Source organism: Dromiciops gliroides, chromosome 4 (assembly GCF_019393635.1).
Source record: "Dromiciops gliroides isolate mDroGli1 chromosome 4, mDroGli1.pri, whole genome shotgun sequence".
Taxonomy (NCBI): Eukaryota; Metazoa; Chordata; class Mammalia; order Microbiotheria; family Microbiotheriidae; genus Dromiciops; species Dromiciops gliroides.
The window spans coordinates 227,387,506-227,412,608 of record NC_057864.1 but is presented as its reverse complement, the minus strand read 5'-3'; the positions used below and the strand labels follow the sequence as shown (position 1 = coordinate 227,412,608).

Below are 25,103 nucleotides of genomic sequence, written 5' to 3'. Positions count from 1 at the left end.
CAGCAAGTCTATATTCAGTGATACTCTTATACCTCCTGGTTGAATCATCATTATCCTTGGCCCTCCTATTCTCTTGTCTGTCTGTACATCCCCCACACCTTAAAAATAAAGTAATATTATGAAACTGGAAAAGGATTAATGCAAGAGACCTTAAAGGATGATTTGGTGACTAATTAACTATAAGGAAGAAGAATTCAAAGATGTTCTAAAAACCCATTCAAAGAGAACATATCAAAGGGAGGGTGTCCCTTTATGAGGTTTTCTGGTTCCATCCTTTACCTTTCTAATAGCAATCCTATTATAATAACCTTTCTCAGAATCAAGCATCTCACAATGTAATTTGGAGACATGTTAAGATTAAGGTGTTTGTTCAAATGTTACCAAAAAGCAGACAACCTAAAATACAAAACTTTAAAATACATGTTTTTCAGCATGATTCTTTTCTCTCACTCACCACCCTATCCAATCCATCACCATATCTTAAGTATTTGAAACCCCATTATATTTCTCCTATCAGTTCTCTTTATCTCTGTCCTTGTATCTTCTGTGCTAGTTGTCTCTCATTGTGACAACCTACTAAATGGTTTCCATTCCAATCCTTCATAGAGCTGTCATATTCATAAACCACAAGTGTGATCATCTTATTGGGTGCTCAAGAATCCTAGGATCGGATTTAGAGTTGGACAAGACCTTAGTTATCATTGAGTCCAACCCTGTCATTTTAGAGATGAAGAAAGTGAGGCCAAGGAAGGTTAAATAATTTGCCCATAGTTCAACAGCTAGTAAGTGTCTGAAGTTGGATTTGAACCTAGCTCTTCCTAATTCTTGGTCTAACTCTAGTCACTACTAAATCACACTATGGCCCCTTTTGCCTTGAGGCATTCTTCTCAGTTCTCACAATTTGGCTTCTGAGCCTGTTCATATTTTCTACTTTCCAGCCAAACTGACCTACTTCCTATTCCTAAAACTTGTCCGTTAGATCTCTTGCCTTTATGAGTCTGTATAGGTTATCTCTTATGCCTGTAATGTAATCCTTCTTCACTTCTGCCTCATAAAATTCCCAATATCCCTCAAGGTTCAGTTGATGTGACATCTTCTTCCAACTATCACCACCATGTGAATGATTTTCAAATAAGCCTTGAATTCTCACTGGAACTACATACCTCAAAGAGAAATCAATTTCACCTCAAACTCAAAAAGATACCTAGTATCTCTCCTCTCCCCAAATGCCCAACCCAAAACATATGACTCAACTTCCTTATTGGCCCTTGCTAGTCAGTTCCCAAGTCTTACTGATTCTTTGTCCTTTCCTTTTACATTCCCATTGCACATTCCAAATCTGTTTTTATATTTGCAATAAGCCTAATTCTCCTTCATTCTCTCCTCCTTCAATTTATATTAAAGAAGCTAGTAGAATAAGATTCTTATCAAGCTAGTCCTCCCATTATACCCAACAAGAACCCCAGTAAGGTTTTCCTCCTCTATAAAGCAGATCAGCCTAAACACACTGACCTTTTTCTTGTTGATATGCCTTTGCTTGCTTTGTTCCTTCTACCTAAAATGACCTTTTGCCTCCCCTCCTCTCTACTCCAGGGCCCACCTCAAATCATATGTCTTCCAAGAGACACTTAAACACTTATTTTCTCCCTCTTTTTCAGCCATTATTTCACTTTTATTTAATCAGTTATATTCACATTTCAGCATGTTTATTATTTAAATGATTAATAGATGTCTCTTTTCCCCAAATGGCAAACTTTTCAAGGAGAGGTGCTAGGTATTATATTTCATAATTCCTACTCAACACCTGACATGGTGCTGAGGACATAGTAGCTGGTCAATAAATGGAGATCTGCATTAACTGAGAATTTCACTCATACAGTAGTATATCTCACTTTTGTGTTTGGAAGTTGGACTAGATGACCTCTAAGGCCCTTTTCAAATAAAAAACTTCACATAATAAAAACCCTTGAGTCTTCATGATTGACAGAAAGCAGTCAAAGGATATATATCTAAGTATTATTGGTTGATTAGTATATATGCAAATCCAACCAGCTGGCTCAGCTGATGCAACAACTCCACATGGAGAATATGGGAAATTTGCTCTTGGGAGGATCATGGTGACATGTAAGATAAATGCCTTAGAGAGATTGTGGAGCATAACTAGTTCCATAGCAATGTGATGAAGGGGAGGATTTCTGGCTGGTTTCAGAGTCATTCAAAAGGTCCTGTCAGTTTCTGTTATTTCTTCTTTGTCTCTCTTTAGTTTATTCCATAATTCTGTAGCTCACAGAGTCTGGTGAGATGGTATCCTTTGGCAGGGATGGGGAAGTCATTGAGATCTTTTCTATTCTGAGGCTATGTGGCCCCTGAGAGATAGTCTTTGGCCTTTTCTTTGTTATGTTTTTCATTTTGGGTACAGGAATCGAACTTCACAACCTAGTGATTCTGAAGGGTCATTATGAGAATCCACCAGCATCCTAGTCTTCCAGAACTTGGGCTTCACTCTAGATATTGCAGCATTGATCACACAAGGAGCAATCTTCAGGCATGACCTTTAGGACCCTGACCCAACAGGACTCATCTGGTAGTCATACTGCATCTGGACATGAACTTGGTGGACTATGTAGGGGAAGGGGAGGGAATATACATTTATATAGCACTAAGCACTTTTTTAAAACAAATATTATCATAGCAATTTTGTGAGGAATGGTGCCACTATTATCCCCATTTTACAGATTAGGAAAATAGGCAAACAGAGGTTAAATGACTTGCCCAGGGTCACACAGCTAGTAAGTGTAGGAACTGAACTAAGTTTTAAGCCTACTCACCCAGAAACCAAAATGGTATGGAGGAGAATATAACCTGGAGGTGCTGAGGGGAAATGTTTATTAGTTTTGCTATAACTCTGAAATAAATATACTTCTGTAAAAGTTACATTGATATTCTGTGGTTAGATGGAACTAACCCCCAACAATGGGGCAACACAGTCAGTGAGGGCTTGAGCCAATGGCAGAAAAGAGAGACATCCAAACCATTGAGGTACTTGGGAAACCTGAGGGAGGAGGTGTAGCTGGCATGATCCTGAAAAAGTGGGACCAGAATATACACAATATAAGTATATGCTCTGAAGTGGTATGAAGAAGAAGGATCTCACTATTTTGTAAACCCCCAAAGAGCAGACCCACCCTAATTCACTTGACTAGAATGCTGACTACAGACCATTTTCACCATTTTGGGCCTCTTTAAGCTGTTTCAGCTTACATTCAAGAGTAAGGTCTCATTAAGACCTTTCAATCATACTTCAGTACTGTTTTTCAAATATCTCACAACTTCTCTTAGCCATCTTTTTCTAATAAGGACTGCTTTGTTCTCAGCTCTCTGGCCTTTCAAATCTAAGTTTTATATTCTACAGTCAACTATCTTTCCTTAAAGGGAAGACAACCAAAATATGGTATCTGGCTTAATATTTGTTTTAATAAATGTTCTTAATTTAATTTTATTTCATTTTCAGCTCTGAATTGTCTCCCTCACTTTATCCTCCCTGCATTGAAAAAGCAAGAAAAATAAAATTCATTATAAAAATGCATGTATTATAGAGCAAAACATTTAGCCATGTCATGTGTATGTTTTTATATATGTGTGTATGTTTCTATCTGCATTCTGAATTCATCACCTCTCTATTTGCATGTTTCAGATAAGTCTTCTGTAATTGTCACTGTTCATTATGTTGATCAGAATTTCCAAGTCTTTCAGACGTGTTTGTCATCATATTATTGTTATTGTATATTATTGTGTAAATTGTTCTCTTGGTTCTGCTCACTTCATTTCATACAAGTGTTTCTACCTTTCTCTGAAACCGTCTTTTTCATCATTTCTTACAGCACAACAGAAGTCCATCACATACACATACCAAACCTTTCACCAATTGTTGGGCTCTTAGTTTCCAATTTTTTCCCACCATGAAAAGAGCAGCTATCCAGATTTTTTTGTACATATGGGTTCATTTTCTTCATTCTTTGATGTCTTTGGGGCATGGACATAAGTAACAACACTAGATCAAAGGATAAGTATAGTTTAATAGCTTTGGGGGAATAGTTTTAAAACTGCTTTCCAGAATGGCTCCACAGCTTCATTGCTTTGATCACTCCACAAACAGTACATTCTTGTACTTGTTTCCCCACAGGCTCTCCAGCATTTATCATTTCCTTCTTTGTCAACTTTGCCAAACCAGAGGGGTGAGGTGATACCTTAAAATTGTTTTAATTTGCATTTCTTTAATAATTAGTGATATAACACTTTCAAATGGCTAGCAATAGCTTAAATTTTTTCCTCTGAAAGTTGCCTGTTCATATCCTTTAACCATTTATCAATTGGGAAATAGCTCTTATTTTTATAAAATTTAATCAGACTTTTATAGGTCTTATAAATGAGAACCTTATCAGAGATGCTGATTGCAAAGGGTCCCCCCCCCCCCGCAATTTTCCACTTCTCATTCAATTCTACCTGAATTGGTTTTGCTTATGCAAAAACTTTAAAATTTCATGTATTCAAATTGTTTATTTTACCTTCTGTGAATCTCCATAGTTCTTGTTTGGCCGTGAACTCTGCCCCAATACTTCCAAATTGCCTTACTTAGAACTGTCCCCTTTCATAGAAGAAATATATTCTGTTGCTATTTTAAAAGGGAACATTCTTATTCCCTCTGTACAAATCAGAAACAAAATGAGATGGTTTTAATTAATGAAATACATTTCTTCCAGTAGCAGAATCTTAAACTGTCACAGATGCCACCTAATGCCACAGATGCCCCTTTTTGCACCCCTTACTCATCACTTAGCCCTTATGAGCCTTGGTTTCTTCATCTGTAGAACAAGGATGTTTTGATTAGAGAATCTCTAATCCTTCCTATTCCAGTATTTTATAATACTTTGAGTTACCTTCCCATCAATATTCTTTGTTTTTTCCTTTTGTTTCAGTCCTTATAACTCTCTGGCAAATAGCATCTACTCCCTGCCAATTTCACTGCCATAAAATTTTAAATGTTAATTGCTTTGATGATATTTGTGGTTTTTTCCTGAACATATTTAAGGAATGTTTAAATATTAGGAATAAGCAAAAGTGACATTTTCGAATAGAAATTCTCAACTGTGTTGGAGAGGGTATCCACCAACTACAGAAGGAAGGGATAGGCAATAGCATGGAAGGAGAACAAGTAAGCTTTGCTTTGTTTCTCCTCTTCCTCCTACTCTACCCACTGTTCTGCTGACTCTTAGGAAAAAGAAGAGTGCTTTTGTCTAAGACTTGGATTTCAAAATGTGGTTCATGGTCCAAATGTTGCTTGCTTAAGATTTTTAACAAAAACAACTTTTTTTCTAATTAGCTAGAAGGCATGAACAAGTCAACCAATAGGCTTTAACCACCTGCTTGCTGCTATGCTTGTGACTCCTGATATATATATATATATATATACACACACACACACATACATATATATATACATATATACATACATATACAAACATACACATATATATGTATGTATATATCATAATATTCATTATGATTGAAGCAAAATGTGGTTAACAATATAATTATAGAATATAGCCCCCACAATACAAATTTCAGTTATTGAAAAACTAGGAATGTTTTCCATTTCATTCATCAGGAAGCCCAGCTCTGAAAAGGAGGAATGTAGGACTAAGATTTTCCTGAAAGAACCTCCTATTTTGAGTTATGTGATACTAATTACTGGAACTATGCTGATTAATTATGATGCTACGGCCATCACAACCCTTTCTTTGTGCATTCTGTGCACTGAACACAGAAAAAAAAATGGCATCCTTATAAATAGCTTTCACGGCTTCTGCCTCCCCCCCACCAAAAAAAAAAAAAATGGTGGAGTGGTTTATTTCCCTCTGTCATGCTTATGTCTGAATCACACCACAAAGCCAACAATCCTAAAAATTTAATGCTCTCGGATTTAAAAGAGTTAATTCTTCATTTGGCAAAGCCTTCCCTCTGATGATGAGAAGTGACATCGTAGAAACAACACAAAGCTGTGCCATTTCATAAAATCTTACTATTTTAGAGCTAGAGGGGACACATCTAAATCAACTCAGTTTTAAGTAAGGAAACTGAAGCCCAGAAAGGGGAAATTATATATTCACAGTGAAGGAGTCAGTTAGCAGTAGTAGTGGTAAAAGAAGTAGTAGAAATTATTTCAAGATACTTTCCACGATGCTTATTTTGAAATTGTTAGGGGTTTCAATTCAATTCATTTAGAAAATTTATTAGGTTCCCATTATATGAAGACTACTATGATAGGTACTGATGAAAATACAAAGTTTTGGGGAAGCTAGGTGGCGCAGGGGCAGCTAGGTGGTGCAGTGGATAGAGCACTGGCCCTGGAGTCAGGAGGACCTGAGTTCAAATCCGGCCTCAGACACTTAACACTAGCTGTGTGACCTTGGGTAAGTCACTTAACCCCAATTGCCTCACACACACACAAAAAAGAAAGAAAATACAAAGTTTTAATAAGACATGATCCCTACCCTCATGAAGCTTATAGTCTAATCAACCCTCTCAAACTCCACCTCACACCTGCTCTGTGGCTTTTCTCCCATGATACCCCACCTAGAGATTATAGAGCTCCTACCTCAGCTTTGACCTGTCCCTGATAAATAAACTACATCCTTCATAAAACCCTTTAATCTTTTCTGCCCTTTATATACCAGTTTGGTAGAGGCAAAAGATCCAAGGATTAGAGACAATTCAGAATTCCATAATGTAACTCACCCTGGCCTCTCCCAAAGTGAGGTGTAGAGGATGAGAATCTGCTCTCCAAGTGGAACTCTGTATCTCAAGGCAACTCCATGGCTAAGGTCTATGCCCCAGTTTTAGCAAAATGACCAGAGGACTGGAGCCCTAGGAATAGTTGGGTTAGCATGTGCCAAAAGGATTTCTAATGCCAAGTTATAGCTGTTGTGAGAACCAATTTTTTTCTGTAGTCTGTTAATTAGTGATGCCAAACATAAAAGGGGATTGTGGGATGGCCCGGTTGGATATGAAAAATTCATTTGGCTCAACGTCACATAATACCATCTGGCTGGCAATGAAATAGGCTGGCTCAACTGATGAGGGCAATAATGTCATTCAGAGACCCTTTCTGGGGAATACGACCTCTATCCATTCTAAGGATATGTTTCATTAAATGTGGACATTTATGCAGGCACAAGGCAAGGTTAACACCTAAGTCCAACAGTTTTTACATTAACACTGGAACTGATGATCCACATTGAGATGAAGATAGGTTTGAGCTATGAACTATATCACAAGAAAACACATATGCTGGCATATGACAAAAATCTAGTCATAGTGTGGCACTCTAGCCACTCTTTTTTAAATTCTAGGTGGCATGAATGAAGTAACATAAGAAAGCGTGTCCTTATTTACTGAGATACATAGAGAATATTCTCTACTCAGTTCCAGGTTCAAAATCAAGGGATTTTTATGATGACAGAAAACTACTTTTATCTAGGTATTCCTATGAGGTTTCATATCCATTTTCTATGGGAAATTCCCAATTTCCACTTCCTATGGGAATTCAGCATTGAGGAAATACTGGATATGACATCTGATTTGGACCTAAGTAGACCAGGGGAATCTAGCACCCTAAATTAGATGCACTGAACACTAGTAAGATGTATTAAGCCCTATATGTCTATTAATTTTAGATGATGTGATCCCCAAAATCACTCTCAGACTCTTGGATAAAACAATTTTAAAGAACAGCAAGAGATTGCTATACTTCCTTCAAAGAGCATCAAACTCATACCTCCCCTACTAAATGGGGTAGAGTTGGGATGAGGAGTAAATTTACTGTGAGTGGCTCAAACTGTGAATGTTAGACAAGTGGTTCATGGAGTGAGGTTACATGCTTCAGTGGACCTGGGTCAAACTTCTCACCATTTTCTTAAGTGATGCGGTGAGGCATAGAATCAAGCAGAACCCTGGCCAGAGGACCTTGTCACTTATTTGAAGAGCTCTATAAAGGAGGGATTTGAAAATGAGAGGGCATGTGAATTATAATCTAGTCCTGATAGCAGGTATCCTCCTGTCATTTGTCCTCAAAGGTCCAAATTGATTTGAGGGAAGGCCACAATGTTTTAACTCTTTAGCTGATAGTTCTATTGGCTCCAAATTGGAGGAGAGCCAGTTTTAAAATATGCATTTAGGCAAATTTTTTAAACTGTGGTTGGTAGATAAACCAGATGGAGATAAGGTGTATATTCTGTCATCTCTATGGCCTCAGCCTCAAACGTTTTTATGAAGGAGGAATTCTTTACCTGGTTTCCAGATGTGTTTTATCCACAGAGCCAAATTTATGGTTACCCCTTGAATGCAGCCAGGAAACCTGGCTCTAAAAACAATCGCTGTTGTGGGAGCTTGAGACCTAATGATGTGCTTTCCCATGTCCTTTGCCACTGTAAGCATTACTTGATTAAGTTATCATCCAAAGGCATCAGCCAGCCTAAAGATATTTGTAAAATCTATAAGAACACCAGAGACTACAGGTTAGGATGAATCTAATTGTTCTAGGACTAGAGAAGACACTTCAAATCACCCTGTTAATTCTGGACAGAAAGATGCTCACCAGTATGACTGTACCTTGTAAGAACAGGTATTCTACTTCAAAATCAGCAAGAGCTGGCAAAATTGTGCAATTTTCAATAGTGTCCCAGCATCTAGCCAAGGGTATTTAGTAATGCGGTGGTTTGGGGGGCTGGGACCCCAGACAAGGAATCTGTTATAAAAACTAAAACTATAAAAATAAACTATAAAACTAAAAACCATAAAAACTAAAACATCTCCAGAAGTATGGCAACCTCATGAGAAAACTAATGGGATGGGATGCAATCAGATGGAATATGGATATTCACTGAGCACATTATCACAGTCTTTTATTTGGTTTCACTGCTCAGTTTAGAGAAAAGACCCATATTCAAAGAGTTACAGAAAACTGGTACTTAAGAAGCTCGTATAAGAACTTTATTACTGTGCAGTACAGCAAGTAGGTTAAAAAAAAGCATGCCAACGCACTATGTGACAACACAAACAGGGATTTGGACACACACAGGGCCAGGGTCACTCATGTGGGGGACTGAGATATATACCATAGTAATTATTTCAGTGGGGTCTGAGCAGAGAAGTTTTAAACCTTAAAGATGGACTTGATTAAGAAAAGGTAATCAATGCCAGATATGGAAAGAGGGACATTCCTAATCAGACCCAGATGTGGGGAAATTCTCTTGGTCATTTATCCATACAGGAGTTGGGTAGAGGAGTTTCCTGACTGGGACCAGAAATTGGATGAGATTTGAGTTGGTAACCAAGGAAACCCCAGAAGTGGATATTGGTGTACAGCCTCGATGGTGTAGGCTTGTCATAAAATCAGAATGAGTCAGGAAAATGAAAAAGTACAGACTGTTTATCATTGCTTATATGTCTATAGTCATTAGGGCCACTTAGACTAAGTGGCTCCACATTGGAGTTCTACCATTTATCATTACAATATTAATATATTTCAAAAAACAATTATCACAAGATATAAGACAGAAGGCAGCAAGGTGACACAGTGGATAGAGCACCGACCCTGGAGACAGGAGGACCTGATTTCAAATCTGGCCTTAGACACTTACTAGGCTGTGTGACCCTGGACAAGTCACTTAGCCCAAACTGCCTCAGAAACCAAAAGAACAAGGTATAAGACAGCATGCTAAATGCATATAAATGAAAAATGATAAATTTCTTTTTTACTGTCATAGCAGGGCATAATTAATTATTTTTATCTCTTTTAATGGAAACATGAAATTTTTCCTTTTACAGGATCATTGTAAGTATTGCTCTTATCGTCTTTATATCATAGATTATATGATTATATATAAAAGGATTCTAAATTAATACTATTTGTCTATTATCATTATTATCATTATTAATTTGGAAGAAAATTTCTGATTGGAATCATTGTAATGTAGTGACAATGGGTATTTGGTTTTAGGTTGGTTTGGGGTTTTTTTGGGAGACTTGCCCAGGATCACACCAGCTAGTAAGGTCAAGTGTCAGAGGCCAGATTTGAACTCAGGTCCTCCTGAATTCAGGGCCAGTGTTTTATCCACTGCATCACCTAGTTGCCCCCTGGGTTTTTTTAATTAACTGAATAAATTCATACTGTACCAACCATAATAAAGCATGTCTAAGAGGTTTCCATGATTCTGTAGACAATGAACAAAATGTCCACTGATGCAATCACTGTGTTTTAATGGAAAGAGCAATTCCTCTGGAGTCAAAGGACTTGACAAATCTTGCTTGACCTTGAACAAGTCACTCTTTAAGTCTCAGTTTCCTCAGCTGTAAAATTAGAAGGTTGGACCAAATGGCTTCTGACATCCCTTCTGGGAACCATCTGGACCATGATGATCACCAGGGTCATCTAGCTTTAAACCTGTGATTATAAGCTGAAGTTAATAACCACAAAAGTATACATCAACCTAGAAGATATTTACCTTTCCCATTTCTCCCCTATTCTCATTCTTTCATCGGTTCCTTCCATTGCTTCTCTGCTAGTCTTAGGAACTCAAGGGATGATTGTTGGTAGAGCTGATGTGTAGTGTCATAGACTAAATAAAATTTTGGTTCAAACTCTTGAGGTATATCTTAATTGCTATGTTTATATAATCCTAAGGGAGTTGATTAACCTCTATAAGGCTCAGTTTCCTCATCTATAAAATGAGAATTATAAAATCTGTGCCATAACAGGATTTTGAGGATCAAATAAGATCACGTGTATGAAAACAGTTTGCAAATTGTCAAGTACTATATGAATATAAGATAGTATTATCATTATGAAGCTAAATCCTTTCCTCATGCCTGCTTATTTGTAAATTTTAGAACACTGTATAGATATGCATATAGGGAGACTTCTGTTGGCCAGAATATAATACAAAAGTCAAGGTCTGGGATTTTGGGGGGTTGGTTTTTTTGTTTTGTTTTGTTTTGTTGCTAGTAGTTACATAATGAACCCAGGAGAGTAGAGCCCAATTATTTTTCTTTCTTCTTTTGTTCTTCCCCAGATTCATTTTGCATGCTAGTATGAGGAGGATAAAAGAGCAAGCTAGACTTGATAGCCCCAGTCTAAAATAAATAAATAAATAAATGGATGGTTGGATGGGGATAGATAGATAGATAGATAGATAGATAGATAGATAGATAGATAGATAGATAGATAGGTAGGTAGATAGATAGATTTGTTTTTGTTTTTGTTTTTTGCGGGGCATGGGGGGTTAAGTGACTTGCCCAGGGTCACACAGCTAGTAAGTGTCAAGTGTCTGAGGCTGGATTTGAACTCAGGTCCTCCTAAATCCAGGGTCGGTGCTTTATCCACTGCACCACCTAGCTGCCCTGGATGGATAGACAGATAAACAGATAAATGAATAAATAGATAAATTAATTAATGAATGAACAAAAAATAAATAGATGGATGGATGAATGAATAAATGAAAATTTTTTAAAACCACCAACCTTACTGCTGGTTCTTTATTTGTCTTTTTTGACAAGAGTCCCCATCAGCTGCCAAAGTGATTTTCCTAAAGTTCACATCTGATCTTGTCACTCCCCTATTCAATAAACTTCAGTGGCTCCCTATCCCAGAGTCAAATGCAAAATTCTCTGTTTGGAGTTCAAAGCCCTTCGTAACCCTTCCCCATCACCCCCCAACACCTTTCTAGTCTACTTAAGTCTTACCTTGCCATGATCCAGTGCCACTGGTCTTCTTGGGGCTTCTGGAATAAGACACTATCTCTCTACTCTGAACATTTTCACTGGCTATCCCTCAGACATGGAATGCTCTCCTTGCTCCTCTATGTGTCCTGGTTTCCTTCAAATCCCAAGTAAAATCTCAACTTCAGGAAACCTTTCATGATCCCTTTTAATTCTAGCACCTTCCATTTGTTAACTGCTTCCTATTTATCCTTTTCTTGTTTGTACATATTTGTTTGTTTGTAGTCTCTCCCATTAGCCTGAGTTCCTTGTGGGAAAGGACTATCTTTTTCATTTTGTATCCCAGAGCTTAGTAAAGTGCCTGGCATGTATAAGACAGCATGCTAAATGCATATAAATGAAAAATGATAAATTTCTTTTTTACTATCATAGCAGGGCATAATTAATTATTTTTATTATTAATTAATCTCTTTTAATGGAAGCATGCAATTTTTCCTTTTACAGGATCATTGTAAGTATTGCTCTTATCGTCTTTATATCATAGATTATATGATTATATCTAAAAGATTCTAAATTAATGCTATTTGTATATTATCATTATTATTGTTATTAATTTGGAAGAAAATTACCTTATTGACTAATGATTAAACAAAAGTTACAAAATATTTTCTAGTCCTAAATCTGGGACTAATTCTGGGAGAAGAGATTTCAAAGCAGCACCAGATAAAGCTAGTCAAAAAAAACCAAAAAGTATTAGCCTGATGGCTCTCTAGCTGGTTTTTGTTCAACTGACTTTAGTTAGGTGCATTGGTTTATACTCACTAAGGCTATGCACAAAAAACCTGTCTGGCCTTTTTGGAGAAGAAGCTCTCTTGGCACTGTACTGTACTGGATAGGAACAGACAGGCAGGTGACAGTCCTTAGGAACTTTATCTTCAGCCCAGAAAGAGTACAGAAATGCAGTGCTCATTACAGAGATTTGGCACCACATTCAAAAGAAATGATGTTCACTGTTGAGACCAAAGATGAAATACTGAATGTATAGACACAATACACATGAAAGAATGGGGTGATATTCACTAGAGGATATAAATAACTCTAGAATTAGAGTCATGAGTTGCTGTGATCAGGTATGCTCCCTGACCACAGTTGTTTCCTCTGCATGGTACTCTATATGCTTGTGCATATAGGTTCTTGGTGTTTTTCTTTTTTAAAAAAATAATAAACATTTTTGTTTAAAGTTTTGAGTTTCAAATTTTATCCCTCCTTTCCTCCCTCCCCACCTCCTGAGGCAATAAGCAATCAGAAAGAGGTTATACATGAGCAATTATTTAAAACATTACCATATTAGTCATTTTGTATAAGAAAACTTGAATAAAAGAAAAAATGAAAGAAAGTGAAAAATAGCATACTTTAGTCTGTGTTCAATCAATATCAATCCTTTCTTTGGAGGTGTGCTTTGCAGGTATGCTTCATCATTAGTCCTTTAGGATTGTCTTGGATCATTGTATTGTTCAGAATAGTTGAGTCATTCACAGTTCTTCATCAAACAATATTGCTGTCACTGTGCACAATGTTCTCCTGGTTCTGCTTACTTCACTATACATGAATTTATACAAGTCTTTCCAGGCCTTTCTGAAATCATCCTGTTTGTCATTTCTTATAGCATAATAATATTCTGTCATAATCGTATATAACAGCTTGTTTAGTCATTCCCCAATTGATGGGCATTCCTCTGATTTCCAATTCTTAGCCACCACAAAAAGAGTTGCTATAAATATTTTGTACAAATAGGTCTTTTTCTCTTTTGGGAATTCTTTGGGATATAAACCTAGCAGTGGTATTGCTGGATCAAAGGGTATGCACAGTTTTATAGCCTTTTGGGCATAGTTCCAAATTACTTTCCAGAATGGTTGGATCCATTCACAACTCCCTGGTGTGTTTTTTGACTCATTATGTTTTGTCACATGTATTCCTTGTATATTTGTCCCCCTTCATTGATGATATGGTAATCTTGGGGAAAGTATTTCCATTTGTACCCAGAAGCACCTTATATTGAAGTTTAATGAAGACAAGGGCAGAGTTAACTGTAAGCCCTTGCTCTTGATAGATGATATATATGACAAGTCCACATTTCTTTCATGATATTCCTAATGCCACTACACATAGTTCACCTTTGGAAACATTGCAGTTTGCTTGAATTTACCATGTTCCTCTTTATTGACCTGTGACTCAAGGTCAACTATAACTATGATTCTTTGACTACTGTGGCATACTAAGGCCACATAATAATTTTGTAATCATACTTGTATGACATTTGTGTGGATTTTTGTGGGGGTTCTTTGGTGAGGCAATTGGGGTTAAATGACTTGCCCAGGGTCACACAGCTAGTAAGTGTTAAGTGTCTGAGGCCAGACTCAGGTCCTCCTGAATCCAAGGCCAATGCTCTATCCACTGTGCCACCTAGCTGACCAAGTTTATTATTTTTTAAAAAAGAACAAGGATTGAGAAAACCCATTAGATTTCTCAATTAATAATTTTGCAAAAAGAAATTTTGGTTGAATTTGAGGTCAGAATACAGACTGTAGAGAATTAAGAAGAGAATAAGAGCAAAGGAAATGGAGGTACCTAGTGTAGATAGCCTTCTAAAGGATTTTAGTCACCAAAAAAAGGAGAGTTATGGTATGATAGTTTATGGGGATAGATGGATCAAGTGAAGGTTTTTCAAGAATGGGAAGACAGGAGAATTATTTGTAAGCAGTACGGAAGCAGCCATTAAAAAGGTTGCAGCAAAACCTGGAAAGACTTACATGAACTGATACAAAGTGAAATGAGCAGAAGCAGGAGAACATTGTACACAGTAATAGTAGTATTGTATGATGGTCTACTGTGAATAGTTTAACTATTCTCAGAAATACAATGATCCAAGACAATTTCGAAGGACTTAAGATAAAAGGTGGAGAGCTGGTAGCTCTGGATCTGGATGCAGATCAAATATACTTTTTCTTTACTTTCTTTATTTTTCTTGGAGTTTTTGGTCTGTTTTCTTTCACAGCATGACTTACTTAGAAATGTGTTTTACATGACAGCACATGTATAACCTATGTGAAATTGCTTTCCTTCTCAATAGGGAGGGAGAGGAAAAGGAGGGAGACAATTTGGAACTCAGAATTTGAAAAAAGAATGTTAAAATTGTGGTTTTTTTGTTTGTTTTGAATAGAATTTTATTTTGCAAAATATATGTAAAAGAAAATTTTAATATCAATTTTTAAAAACTTTATGTTCCAACTTCTCTTCCTCCCTCCATTCCCACCCCCCCCCCACAAGAACTCAAGCAACTCAAAATAAGTTATACATGAGTAGTCATGGAAAAATTCCCATATTAGCTAGTTGTGAGAGAAAACAGTAAAAAAAAAAAAAACCCAAAACTTCAGATTAAGGAATTGTAGAAAAAAAATAATAAAAAAATGTGTTTCCATCTGTTTTCAGATACTATCAGTTCTTTCTCTGCAGATGGGCTGCAATCTTCATAAGTCCTTAGATCATTGCCTTGCTGAAAATAACCACATGCTTCCCAGCAGATCATCCCCCACTATTGCCGTTATTTTGTATACAGTACATTTCACTGCTTCAGTTCATGTAGGTCTTTCCAGGTTTTTCTGATAGTATCCTGTTCATTATAACCTGTATAAAGTACCGTAAGCTTGACAGAGAATTTTCTTCATGATAGCCCAGCAAAGTAGGTACCACATGTTTTGCCATTATAACCATTCATCATAACTATTTCCCTCCATCTCACCCCCTTCCCATGACATTTACTCTATCTTCTTTTTACCTATTCCTCCTCAAAAGTGTTTTACTTCTGACTATCCTCTCCCCTGCTCTGCACTCCCTTTTTTCACCCTTGCTTCCTTACCTTCCTCCCCTTCTACTTTCCTGCAGGGTTAAATAGATTACTCCTTCCAACTGGGTATGAATGCTATTCCCTCCATGAGCCCACTCCAATGAGATCAGGGTCCCTGAGCTAATTCTGGGTTCTAAATTTTTCTTTCTCCCTCCCTCCTCAACCCTCCCTATGAGATCAAGCAATTCAATATGTCATACTTGTTCAGTAATGCAGAACATCTTCATCTTCCTAGAAAGCGTTTTGCTTTTTATTGCTCTCTCCCCCAATCTGCCCTTCCCTTCTTCCCTTCTTCTCCCCCCCCCCCACCTTATCTTCCTCCCCTCCCTTAGGGCAAAAATATATTACTATACCTACTTGAGTATGTATGTTAGTCCTCCTTTGAGCCAATTCTGATGATATTAAGGTTCACTCACTCCCCAGCTCCTTTCCCCTCTTTTCTTCCCCTCCATAAACTTTTTTTCTTGTTTCCTTCATGTGAACTACCTCTCCCCAAACCATCTCTCCCCTTCTCCCTCCCCCAGTTTATTCCTCCTACACCTCAACCCTATTTGAATGATGTCATCATGGATTAGTTAGGTGGAACAGTGGACAAAGCACCAGCCCTGGACCCATGAGGCCCCAAGCCCAAATCCAGCCTCAGACATAAGACACCCCACCCTGTCTGCCCCACAAAGAACAAAACATAAATGCTTTACAGATATCATCCCTTCATATTCAGTTCAGCCCTGACTTCTGTGAATTTCTTACTGAGATAGTTCTTATGATTTCAACATAATATCTTCCCATGTAGGAATGTAAACAGTTTGATCTTTTACTATCCCTCATGAAATCTTTTTCCTGTTTACCTTTTTATGCTTCTCCAGGGTCTTGTATTTGAAAGTCAAATTTTCTATTCAGTTCAGGTCTTTTCATCACAAATGCCTGAAAGACCTCTTTCTCATTGAAATCCCATTTTTGCCTTTGAAAGATTATTCTCAGTTTTGCTGGGTACGTGATTTTTGGCTGTAGTCCCAGTTCCTTTGCCCTCTGGAATATCATATTCCATGCCCTCTGGTCCTTTAATGTAGAAGCTGCTAGGTCTTGCTTTATCCTTATTGTAGCTCCACAGTATTTGAATTCCTTTTTTCTAGCTGCTTGCAATATTTTTTCTTTGACCTGGGAGTTCTGGAATTTGTCTATAATATTCCTGGAGGTTTTCCTTTTGGGATCTCTTTCAGGAGGTGATCGGTAGATTCTTTCGATTTCTATTTTAGCTTCTGCTTCTAGAATATCAGGGCAATTTTCCTTCACAATCTCTTGGAGGATGGTATCTAAGCTTTTGTTTTGGTCATGGTTTTCAGGTAGTCCAATGATTTTCAAATTATCTCTCCTAGATTTATTTTCCAGGTCAGCTGTTTTTCCAAGGAGATATTTCACATTACCCTCTATTTTTTCATTCAATTGGATTTGATTTACTATGTCTTGGTTTCCCATAAGGTCACTAGCTTCCATTTGTTCAATTCTAATTCTTAGGCAGTTATTTTCATCAGACAGTTTTTTAATCTCCTTTTCCATTTGGCTTTTCAAGCTGTTGACTTTTTTCTCAAGACTCTCCTGCATCACTCTCATTTCTCTTTCCATTCTTTCCTCCCTTTCTCTACATCTTCTTTCTATTTCTCCTCCTTTCTCTTCAAAGTCCCTTTTGAGAGCTTCCATGGCCTAAGACCAGTTCATATTTTTCTTGGAAGCTTTGGGTGTTGTAGTTTTGACCCTGTTATTATCTTCTTCTTCTGAGGTTGTATTGTGGTCTACCTTACCCCCAAAGAAGTTTTCGATGGTCTTCTGCTTTCTCTGCCTACTCATCCTGGCTTACTATGTCTTGGCTTTTAACTCCTTCTTAAAGTGTGGCGCTTCTTCCAGGACACACTGTTCAAGCTACAGTGTGGGGGGTGGCTAGGTGGCACAGTGGATAAAACACTGGCCCTGGATTCAGGAGTACCTGAGTTCAAATCTGGCCTCAGACACTTGACACTTACTAGCTGTGTGACCCTGGGCAAGTCACTTAACCCCCACTGCCCTGCCAAAAATTAAAACAAAAACAAAAACAAAAACAAGCTACAGTGTGGCCCAGGGGATGATTGGGCTTCTTCTCAGCCTTCCTGGCCTCGCTTTTATTTGATTATAAACTCTCTACTGGGGGATGGGGGGTGGGGCTGCTTCTTGGCTCCCCTCCTGTTCCCAGCTTCAGAGAGTCCCAGGTGTTTTGGTTTGAGGGGGGACAGGTTTTAATCTCACCTGGCTTGTTCTCTGGTCTGGAAATAACTTCAAGCCTACTTACTAAACAATCAACCAGCAAAGCTTTCTGTGGTGTGGTTTTTAGCTTAGATGAGCCTGCTCCCCTGCTCCCCTCCCCCACCTGGGCCTCCCACCACTCAGGATTTCTTCCTGGTTCCCTGCTGGGGTGGGACAGTTGAATCCTTCCCCCCAGTCTACTGTTACCCCTGCACTTACCCACCCCACCCCCACCCCACCCCCCCCCCCCCCGGGCCAGCCGTTCAACTCGACCGGGCACTCGGTTCCAGAAGATGCTGATGCTGCAGCCAATTCAGAGGCACTGGGGCAAATTTCTTGGGCAGGTGTCTGGTGTGTTGGCCCAATTGCGGGGTTAGGCTTTATCCGTGGACCAGCATAGCCCCCTGAAATCTATCTATAGCTGGAGAAAACTCTCAGCACGTATTTTTGTGTGTTTTTCTGCTCCAAGGGTTCTTTTATTGTTATTTTTGGGGTGATTGTATCGGGGCGCTGTGCGTTTAATGTCTTAACTCCACCATCTTGGCCCCACCCCCCCCAAAATTGTTTTTACATGTAACTGGAAAAAGTAAAATTAATTTTTTAAAAGGTAGAGTTTGAAGACAATGAGAGTAGAGATGGTAGAGGGGGCAATATATTGGAGAAGACAGGATGTTATAGGAATACTTATGCATGTAGATGGGTTAGCATTTGCAAGAAGGTCCACCTCTTGATGTGAGACAGGGGTGAAGGAGGAAATACTGTCAGAAAGCATCTGGGTGATATGAGATGATGATGAAAGATGAAGTGGGAACTCTCAGTGAATAGCCTCAATTTTATCAGTAAAATATGAGAACAAAACATCCATAAGGCACTCCGGGCACACTCTCATGCTTGACTGTGCACTACAATGGATGACTCTGATGAGGGAGCTTCACTCATCTAAATCAACTTCTTGTTTCTTCAATGCATATCCTTGTTGAATATCTTTCTCTGACTATAGCTAAGTGTGTCTCCTCTTGTTAACAATAAATGGCTCATTTTGTTCCAATATCAAACATAAACTACCAAAGGGACTGACTTGAGTCAGGCAGACCTCAGAACAATTAGTATAGTCATACGGAATTATTTTTTTGAAGTAGGGAATGGGCAATGTAAAGTAAAGTGAATTCAGATTGGCCTTTATGCTTCTGGTTATGCTTTTGGTGATGTCTCTAAAGATGGTGGCTACTTATTAGTGCGGCACCTTCTACTCCTGGAAGAATAGAAAACAAACTGCCTGTGGTCATTTACCTAGGAGAGAATGAAGATGTGACTGATTCCTTAAGAATTGTACCTTGAAGGTATGTAATCAATTTTTTTGTTTTTATGCTTGTCTCCTACAGAATAAACAGATCAGAGAAATTATTGTTTTCATAAGGGCTCCTACAGGAGAAACCAGATCAGGGATAGAGAGGAAAAACATAGTACCAATTTATTTGTCCCAAGAACAAGAAGGCATGAATCATGCAGAAGAATGAGCTGGAAGAGTTCCTCTTTCTGATGGTATATAAGGTTTTTGCTTACTGGTTACAGATCTTGTTTTTCATTATTGTTATTCATTAGCATGATACAAGTCAACTTAAAAGCAAACCCTATAACAAGAATGTATAAAATGCAAATCAGTTTAACAATTCAATTTAAAAGCAGACATTAAAATAAGATTATATAATCCAAAAAAAGGGGGCTATCAAGGACGAGGACACTTAGATGTTGTTATAAGGATGGTTCCAACAAAGGTGTTCCTCAGTGAGCCATAAAGTCTACTTATTATTCTAGGGAAGGAGATCACTAGATAGGGACTTATATTTGCTTTCCCAGACATTTGGAGAGACAATTGATAGTCGCACCCAAATGACTCTGGGGTTTTCCTGACACCCACTAGCACATCATCTGGGTTCATCTTAGAATTCAGTTGGAGAGTATTTTGATCTTGTTAATCTCATAAGATTCTTTTGGATAATAAGCCAGCTCCATCAAATCCAGGTGGTTTATATATTAACAAAGGTAATTGTGGCAGTGTCTTTTAGGATTACCAGCTTGGTTGTCTTTCTCTGAGCATAAGTAGAGTGATCCTGAACTAGGCACTCCTGAACTGGTGGTAGATGAGTTTGAGATGTCAGGAGTTCTTAGGTGCCTCAGTGTGGGGGTTTACTGGCAGAAGGAGAAATTTCTTTCACTGGAGAGGATGAACACTGACAGAAAGTGTAACCTAAGCCCTGACATATTTGGCCAGGAACCTTTGAGTTGCCTGAGCTATCCTTGTGGCAGTTCCTGATCTCATCAACTATGGAGGATCTGTCAAGGTCAGTGACACTCTGGCCTGCAACACCTGATTCCCACATAGGAGGGCAAAGCTAGGCCCCAGTTTGGCAGCACCTACAGCACTCCTACTGAATACAAGGGGACAGTGGCTGTGAGGCCTACACCAGTACTCTGAATTGGGGTGTAGAACCAGGCCTGGTCACAGGAGAAGCAACGCTGTTCCCAACATAAGGAAACAATGCTTACTCAAAATATAGGGGTGCAGAGTTAGGCCTGCTATTGGGAGGTAGACTCCGTCCCAACAGTGGCAACACAATAGTTCTCAGACCTATGACAACACTCTGCCCTAGGATTTAGGCAGCACAGTCCCCAGTAATAATTTTTGTCTAGCCCTAACACAGGGATGTAGGCAGTTGACTCTGAAAGAGTGGGTAGTGGTCACATATGTAAAATTCAGAAAAGGTGGCCAGGTGAAAGTGGTGTTCCCAGCATAGGACACACCCAAATGACTCCCAGAAGCAATGGAAGCCCAGAGAAAGAAGAATGGGCACTGTGAATGGTGGGAAAAGGTAGGTCCATTGCTTTCTATAATCTACAACAGTCTGATTCCTTCACATTGCTGCCAGTACACCACCCAGTGGTCATAGGACAACTCCTCCCTGGGAAGGGCTCGGAGGAACAAGGGATAGCATTGCTTTCTGGCAACAAGGAGGAGGCAAAAATGTCTATCCAGCCCCCATGGAATAAGGGAACAGTTATTCAGAGACCTCTCAAGGGTTGAAGATTTTGTATTCCCCTCACCCAAAGGGCTCCCAAGGAGGGGAAGGGCCTGGCTACCTGCCAGGGAAAACTAAGTGGATGGTAATGGTTTAGAGTAATTTTCCCTGATCTGTAATTAGGATTGGTGACTATGTAGGAAGTGTCATTGCCCTTGCTATAGCTCTGATGTTCCTGGGACTGCCTCTGCTAATTGTAACCTCATTACATCTAGAGACCCACTGTGAACTGCAAAGATATTTGGGAGTCTGTAATGCCAAGGGGAAGAGAGAAGGGAGACAGTGAAGCCTGGGATTTCCAGGCTTTATTTTCCTATATTCAGTTACTCCTTCTGGGAATATATTGTGGTGTTTATTTGTGGTATTTGGGGGGAGGGGGGTTCCCCTTAGGTTTCTATTATAATTTTTCTTTTCCCTTTAAGTGCTGTTTATATCAAGTGTCTTGAATACTAGAGGTCAGGTTTGACCAGTAACTGCCCTAGAGTCAGTGAAGTGGTCCAAAGTGCTTAAGGATCTTGCCACCATAGGAGGTGTCATGGGAGGATTATGGGCCCCGGTCACCCCAACAATTCTCTGGGGGGTTCAAGGAACCTTTTCCTTGAAACCTCAGGGGTTTTCCCTTGAAATCAAGTAGGCCTCTCCTTGAACACAATCAAGGACACACACACCCACCTAACGGAGATAAGCGGCACAGATTGAACTGAGCATGCTCCAGGACCATCACCCCACATTCCAGTCCTCCTAAGCATCTGGATGAGGTAATCCAGGAGAAGACCACCTGGAACCGCCCATCAGCAGACTGCTTAGACCCATCAGGACAAAGTTGACACCCACCACCAGATCTCTCACGAGGGATTCTTCCTACCACAGCGCAACGCGGGAAGACCACCAGCCCCTCACCCAATAAGAGACTCTTACCCACCCCCCATCGAAACCCTATAAAATGGCACCCCACAAGTCAGTTGGGGGGAAGCGTTTTGTTCTGGCAAAACCTTCCTCCCAGCCGGTTTCTCTTGTACCCCAATAAACCTGCTCTCTTATTCCTGATTAGGTCTTGTTCGAGAGTGTAATTCTTTACAGAGGAATCCTAAGGCCCCACGTGCTTTCTCCTATCGCTTTCCCCATATCAGAGGGGAGTATGCTGGCAACAATATTCTAACTCTTACCCCCATGCAAATTAGGCTGTTGAAATCATCCTTGACACTTGACTGGCTCAGGGGACTAAAGGCTCATACTGTTTACATTACTTCCTGGTTATTTGAGAACAAAATAGTCACAAGGAATACCAGGCCACTGTGATTCTTGACTCTGGATAACATTGGAAGACTCAGTCAAAGAAGCTTCACTCAGCTGAATCAACACAGTGTGTCCTCAATGCATATTCTTGTTGAATATCTGTCTCCCTGCTATGGCTAAGTATGTCTCTTCTTGTTAACTATTGAATGACCTATGAATACCTCATTTTGTTCCAGTATCAAACCTAAATTGCCAGGAGATTGGCCTAAATTAGCCCCAACTCAGAACACAATTCAAGCATAATTATAATCTTGTGATGATTAAAAAGTTGAGAGGCATGGTTTCTGGGTAATTTAATCATTTTATTAATAAAAGAATGATCATTTGACCATCTCTCTTAGACCAAAGACAATCATGGCAGTGGACTCACAATTACCCTTAAAAACAGTAGATGGTTCATCAAAAAGCAATCAAATTGAATTGGTTAATGTAATTGGAGGTGGGCAATATTAAAATGAAGGGCTATATCAGACCACCCATTGCTTTAGGCTTTCAATTCAAAGAATGTATACTCTTTTCAAGGGGAGGGGGAGGGGGACCTCAGTGACCCTTGGACAGAGAGATTATCTCTACTCAGACCATCCCCCCCTCACCTTCAGCTATCTAGACAAAAGAATCTGTCTCCACCCAAACCAGAGTAGATCCCAATGGGCTTCCCCACCTTAGACTAAATTCCTTGTAAGGTTGGATGGGGTCTGACCAGGATCAAGAAGAGTTAATGCAATCTTATTATCCATAATATCCTTCAGGAAAAAGGGATTTTTTTTAAAATGAGGAATTTAGAAAAAAGGGGACACCTCTGAATCTCCCCAAGATATTGGTTATTAATAATCATTTCTCAGAATCTAAAATTTGACCAAGAACTAGGGAAATACTCTTCAACCAATACGCACAGTATCTGGGTAGGTAGAGTGGGCACAAACTTAAAGAATTATATCAGAGAGTAAGGAACAGGTTATCTAGGCCAATTCTCAACTTCAGTGACAGAAGATGAGCCCATCAGGTTGAAAGGTGTCCAACATGCTACTGTGGAAGAGTGGGGAACGACTACAAGTAGCTCCAATACTAATGGCTGGGTCAAAGCCAAAAGGAAGCTCAGCTGTGGATGTATCTAGTGACGAAGGGAAAATCCAATACTATAAATATCAATATTACCTGGGAACCTGGAATGTAAGATCTATGAACCAAGGTAAACTGGATGTGGTCAAACAGGAAATAGTTTAAACATTGACATCTTGAGAATCAATGAACATTAATGGATGGGAATGGGTAAATTTAATTAATTTAATTTAAATTTAATTCAAGTCATCACTACACATACCACGGTAGGCAAAAATCCTTTAGAAGCAATGGAGTGACCCTTACAGTCAATAAAAGGAAGAGGAAAGTAGTGCTGGGGTATAATCTCAAAAATGACAGAATGGCCCCTTCCCTTTCCCTCTCTTCTCTTCTCCCCTCTCCTTTTTCTCCTCCCCCTCCTTCTCTTCTCTCTCCCCTTCTCTCTTCCCTCCCCTCTATATTCTCCTCTTCCCTAAACTTCCCTCTCCTTCCCCCTCCTCCCCTCAACTTCCAAACCTCCATGTTGTGAGCAGGATCCATCTCTTCCTGCTTCAGGCTCTGGACTCCTGCATTCTTGCTCTATTCATTGCCTCCTTCTGTCCCTTCTTTCATAGGCCCCATAGCCTCCTCTTTGTGTGCTGAGGAGCTTTTCTTCCATGGAACCTCTGGTGAAAACAATAGCACAATTTTGTTTGGCCCTCATCTAGCTTTGTGTGACTTCTGTCAAGTCAGATAACCTGACTTGAGCTATTGAGCTTATCTGGAAGGCAGCAAGCCAAGGAGTCAAAATTATAATTCTAGCTTTAATTCTCCCTGTGGCACAAAGTACTTTCCTGAATATGCAGAGACAATCCCCTGTGAATACACAGAAAGGCTTTCTGATTTAGCCAAGGAATACCAAGTTTATCTCACTGGAGGTTCAATTCCCAAAGATGATGGAAATTTTTACAATACTGTACATATTTGGTCCTGATGGAACTCTATTGACAAAGCAAAGAAAGCTTCACTTGGTAAACATTGACGTTCCTGGAAGGATTTGATTCCAAGAATCAGAAAAATTGAGTGCTGGTGTTAGTTTCTCCACATCTGAAACCCCTTACTGTAAAGTGGCTGTGGGGATTTTCTATGACATTCACTTTGCTGAAGTTGCACAAATCTACTCTCAGAAAGGATGCCAGCTTGCTGGTGTACTCTGGTACTTTTAATTTGACCACTGGACTAGCACATTGGGAGCTGCTTCAGCAGGGCTGTGCTGTAGATAGCCAAGTGTCTGTGGCCACCACCTCCCCTGCCAGGGATGTGAATGCCTCATATGTTACCTGGGGACATAGCACTATTGTGAGTCTTTGGGGAAAAACCCTGGCCCCAGCCAACACTGAGGAAACTATCATATATGCAAACATAGACCTGAAGAAGTTGGTTAAAAGTCACCAAGAAATCCCCTTTCTCAGACAGAAGAGGAAAGACCTCTATCCTGTGAAGTGATAAAAGCCCTGAGGAGCCAGTGTCGCTGAGGAGGAGGAAGGGCTCTCATGTTTGGATGTTAAAAATCTTACCTGTACCTCCTTATGGGTTTTTTTCCCCAATTTCGACCTTTTTCTAACAGTGAAGGGTAAAAAATCTTATGAAATGATAAACCAACAAGTTTCTCCAGAATATTTTTATTAGCTATTGGTTTGTAATGAAAAGTGCCTGTGGGCACTGAAGTGACCACTCCA

At 39.3% G+C, this 25,103-nt stretch overlaps 1 protein-coding gene and 1 pseudogene across 1 annotated transcript in view; both read left to right on the top strand.

Moving 5' to 3' along the window:
* The window catches only part of LOC122752702 (zinc finger protein 850-like), a 1,092,329-nt gene that overhangs the window by 852,027 nt on the left and 215,199 nt on the right, over nucleotides 1-25,103 (top strand).
* LOC122752711 lies at nucleotides 23,985-24,870 on the top strand (annotated as a pseudogene).